Here is a 5,308-nt window from a genome sequence, read left to right as displayed (position 1 = left end):
GCAAAGCCCATGACGGAGCTATTGAAGAAGGACACCAAGTTCAATTGGACTGAGGAATGTGAAGCTAGTTTCCAGGAGTTGAAGAAACGTTTGGTTACATCACTAGTGTTGATTCTGCCAGATCAGCGCAAGGATTATGAAGTATACTGCGATGCTTCTCGTCGAGGACTTGGAGCAATGCTTATGCAGGAAGGAAGAGTTGTTTCATATGCCTCACGACAGCTTAAGCCCCATGAGTTGAATTATGCTACGCATGATTTGGAGTTAGCAGTCGTAGTACATGCGTTGAAGACATGGAGACATTTTCTCATCGGAAACCACTGCGAGGTGTACACGGATCATAAGAGTTTGAAATACACCTTCACGCAGAAAGAGTTGAATCTCAGGAAAAGGAGATGGTTGGAGCTCATAAAGGATTATGATATGAGATTGCATTATCACCCCGGAAAGGCTAACGTTGTAGCAGATGCATTGAGCCGCAAGAGCCATGTCAACACACTCATGACCGGAGAGTTACCAAAGGAATTAGCCGAGGATCTTCGCGAGCTATGTTTGGAGATAGTTCCGAGAGGCTATGTTGCCGCATTAGAAATACAGTGTACTTTGATGGATAAGATCAGAGAAGCTCAGAAGACTGACAAGGAGATTGCCAAAATAAAGGAAAGGATGCGCAAAGGAAAAGCCAAGGGATTTCGTGAGGACGAGCATGATACCTTATGGTTTGAGGACCGCGTTTATGTGCCTAATGATCAGGAGATCAGGAAGTTGATTCTGCAAGAGGCCCATGATTCGCCGTATTCGATTCACCCAGGAAATACCAAGATGTATTTGGATTTGAAGGATACTTTCTGGTGGATCGGAATGAAGAAGGATATTGCGGAGTATGTAGCAGTTTGTGATGTATGTCAGAGAGTGAAGGCAGAGCATCAGAAGCCAGCAGGATTGCTACAACCATTGCCGATACCCGAATGGAAGTGGGATAAGCTAGGCATGGATTTTATCATGGGATTGCCCAGGACTCGTTCAGGCTATGACTCGATATGGGTTGTAGTCGATCGTTTTACGAAGGTAGCTCATATCATCCCAGTGAAGACCACTTACACCAGTGCTAAGTTGGCAAAGATATACATGACCAGGATCGTATGTCTGCATGGAGTTCCGAGGACCCTTGTATCAGATAGAGGAACCCAGTTTACTTCCAAGTTTTGGAATCAGTTGCACGAAACTTTGGGTACCAGGCTAGAGTTCAGTACAGCCTTTCATCCATAGACAGACGGACAGACCTAGAGAGTCAATCACATTTTGGAGGACATGCTGAGAGCTTGTGCGCTTGATTATGGATCTAGTTGGGACGACAATTTGCCTTATGCAGAGTTCTCTGATAACAACAGTTATCAAGCCAGTTTGAAGATGGCCCCTTTTGAAGCGCTGTACAGAAGAAAGTGCAGAACACCGTTGTTGTGGGACGAAGTTGGAGACCGACAGTTGTTTGGACCAGATTTGATTAAGGAATCTGAACAGAAGGCGAAGTTGATTGCGATAGGCTCAAGGTAGCCCAATCCAGGCAGAAGAGCTATGCGGATTCTAAATGCAAGGAGACTGTTTACGAAGTCGGAGACAGAGTTTATCTTCGTGTATCCCCACTTCGAGGAGTTAAGCGCTTTGGAGTTAAGGGAAAGTTAGCGCCACGATTTGTAGGACCATACAAAGTTTTGGAACGTATGGGAGAAGTTACTTACAAGTTGGAATTACCCGAAGGATTGTCAGGAGTTCATGATGTGTTCCACGTTTCCCAGTTGAAGAAGTGCCACACTGAGATGGCTGATATACCATTGAGAGATATAGTGCCACTGGAAGGAATTCAGTTGGATAGTGATTTGATCTATGAGGAGAAACCAGTCAAGATTCTCGAATATGCCAGTCGAGTCACGCACAGTAAGGTTATCAAGTTTTGCAAAGTTCAGTGGAGCCACCATACCGAGGATGAAGCCACCTGGGAGCGAGAGAAAGATCTACGGAAGGACCACCCTCACCTATTTTCTAGCCAACCCGAATCTCGAGGGCGAGATTCATCTTAAGGGGGGTAGGTTTGTAACATTCCAAATTTTCAATTTGGAATGTTATTTGCATTTTGATTTTGATCCTAGAAATTCTATGCAACTCAAGGACCCACAGAGAGAGTTGGGGATTTCGTTATTTTCATATTTGGGTTTCCTCAAATTTTTGAAAAGAGGATCATTTGATTTTATTCACTTTATCTTCAATTATTTCATTTATAAAAATAAGAGAGAGGGAATAAAATGACTTTCCAAAAAATAAGAAATATTGAGGATTTAATAAAAAAATCAAATAAGATTTATTTTGGAGTTTTTCGCTATTTTATTCAAATTTAGGAAAAATTGCACGTTTTTCAAATTGCATTTTGGGCCAAGAAAATGTTCATCTCGTTCTAAATATTTTATTTAGACGGTGAAAATTTGTTTTGGCATTTTTAGTTATTTATTTATTTTTCTAGGATTTATTTTCTGTTCGGCGGAATTGTTTTAACAAAAAATGTCCAGCGCCCGACTGGGCCGTGGCCCAGCCGAGCCGGCCCAGCTCCCCCGCGCCGCCGTCTCCCTCCAGGAGACCGCGACCGCCGCCGCCGTCGCCGAGTCCGACCTGGACTCCGCCTCCCCGCCGCCTTGCCCCCTCCTCCAAGCCGCCCTCCCCCTCTTAAAAGCTGCCCCCGCCCCGCCACCTCACCCCGTCCTGCCCGCCACCGAAGCCGCCCAGCCACCCGAAGCCCGCCGCCGCCGAAGCCGCCGCCGACGCCTGAAGCCCGCCGCCGTCGACGCCAGAAGCTGCCGCCCGTCCCGCGCCCCACCCCACCGCCTCACCCCTCCCGCCGGAGCCGCCCCGCCTCGCCGGAGCCTCGCCTGAGGTATACACCGCCGCCGCCCCGCCATCGCTCGGTTTTTTCAACCGATCTGGTTTTTTAATAGATCGGTTTTTGTTTTTTCCTCGGTTTAGTTTAGTTAGCGGACGTTCGTCCGTACGTTCGTTTTAACGAACGGTTTTTGTCGTTTAGCCGCAGACAACGAACGTTCGTTCGTTAGCTTGTTCGTCCGTTTTCCTTTTCTCGGATTTTCCGTGATTATTTCTGATCGTGATTTTCGATCTGTTTTTCGTTTTCATTTTTCTTTTCGCTCGTTTTTTGGAATCAGGCGATTCAAGTGCCTAGAGTTTCGTCTCGAAGCCCTCTTTCTGTTTAACTAACTCAAACAAGTTTTTGTTTCTGTAAAATTTGACTTAGGTCCAGATTAGTAAACAAAGCTTGTTTCTTTCGCCGTTTGACTTTCGTTGCTTTGTTTGATTTGATTCTTCTTGCAAACCGGAGTTCTTAAGTTGAACTTTCTGGTTAGATCTCTTATTCGAGTTTTACCTTTGCATTAGATGAGTACTTATTGTATGCTTGTTTGTTTGCGATAGAGTACCCGGAGTGCGCCGCTTGCTACTTCAAATCCCTAGGTTTCACGGATCACCAGCAAGGCAAGTAACACTTTGATCATACTTTTCATTACCCAGTTTTATTGCATTAGATCAATCCTCAAACACTGCATGATTAGGATCTGATTAAATTGTGGGTTTGGGGAAGTAGATGAGGTAGTATCTATTACCTGTTTTGTATTCAAACCCTTGGGAGTTACTGCTACGTTTGCTTATATTGCTATGCTATGCTAGTAGACGTGGATTGGGTTTGAGTGTATCCATGACAGATGTGAGTTTGTTAATTAATGGTTCAACTTAAGGTGGCAACTTAAATACACATCTGGGTGGATTGAGGCACCTGGGTATTCCAGCGATTGCCTGTTTTTTTTATGGACCGCCACCCAGGCTCAAAGGGATCATAAGATTATTCATGCTAGAAACTTCCGTGTGCAGCCGCAAGCTATTACGGGCTCTAGCATAGTTGATTAAGTTGTGTGAACTCTTACAGTGGTAGAGTAGCATATGTAGGGGAAGTAGGTGTAACTGTCTACCCGATCGTAAGGTGCTAACGCTTCTGAAAGACTATGTCTCGGTCATCCGTTTCTCAAACACCATGTAGTGCGAGAATCCCAACGGAGGAGATCGAGTCTTGCGGGGAGAAGTGCGCAAACCTCTGCAGAGTGTACAATCTAATCATGGTTAGCCGTGTCCCCGGTTATGGACATCTTGAGTATCTAGTACTTGGATTATCATGTGAATCTCATCATGTTACTTTAAGTAATTTTGTTGGGATTAATGTTGAAACTTAATTGGGATTGAGATGGTGTCACCCATTCTCAATGTTTAACAACGACCATGATAGTTAAAAAAAATGTATTCCTTTCTAGTAGGGATAAATTGGCTTTTCGCGAAACTGTAACCATAGAGCTTTCCACCAGCCATATATGCATGTAGTATAGCATTATCCTGTTCATTACTCTCTATTTGTTACATTGCCAGCATATTCCATGTGCTGACCCGTTTTCGGGCTGCAACGTTTCTTGTTGCAGACTTTTCAGACGAAGAGTAAGGTGCCTTAGGTCGTGGTCTTATACTCAGTGATGTCGTTGGAGTTGATGGACTCGCTTATCTTCCAAGTCTTCCGCTGTTATCGTTTTTAGATGGCCTTAAGCCATATTTATTGTATTAAGTTCTCTTTTGGGACATTCGATGTAATAAGTGTGTGATTGCTACTCTGTTATAAATCCTTCGAGTACTGTGCATGTCAGCATTACTGATCCAGGGATGACCCTGATGCACAGAGACTTGACCGTCTGAGGTCTGGTCGCTACAAACCTTCACCATCATATTCTATTCCACCTATAGTGCTATATCCATGGCTCACGCTCATGTATTGAGTGAGAGTTGAAAAAGTTTGAGAACGTCAAAAGTATGAGACAATTTCTTGGCTTGTCATCGGGGTTGTGCATGATAAATACTTTTTGTGATGAAGATAGAGCATGACAATATTATATGATTTTGTAGGGATGACTTTCTTTAGCCATGATATTTTGAGAAGACATGATTTCTTTATTGGTATGCTTGAAGTATTATTGTTTTTTTGTCAATATCAAACTTTTGTTTTGAATCTTCTGGATCTAAATATTCATGCCACATGAAGAAATATTAAATTGATAAACACATTAGGTCCACATCCAAAGTTTTGTTTTTATCGTTTAACTACTCGAGGACGAGCGGGAATTAAGCTTGGGGATGCTTGATACGTCTCCAATGTATCTATCATTTTTTATTGTTCCATGCTATTACATTATCCATCTTGGATGTTCTATATCCATTA

Source organism: Aegilops tauschii, chromosome 5 (genome assembly GCF_002575655.3).
Source record: "Aegilops tauschii subsp. strangulata cultivar AL8/78 chromosome 5, Aet v6.0, whole genome shotgun sequence".
Taxonomy (NCBI): domain Eukaryota; kingdom Viridiplantae; phylum Streptophyta; class Magnoliopsida; order Poales; family Poaceae; genus Aegilops; species Aegilops tauschii.
This window is presented reverse-complemented; position numbering follows the sequence as displayed.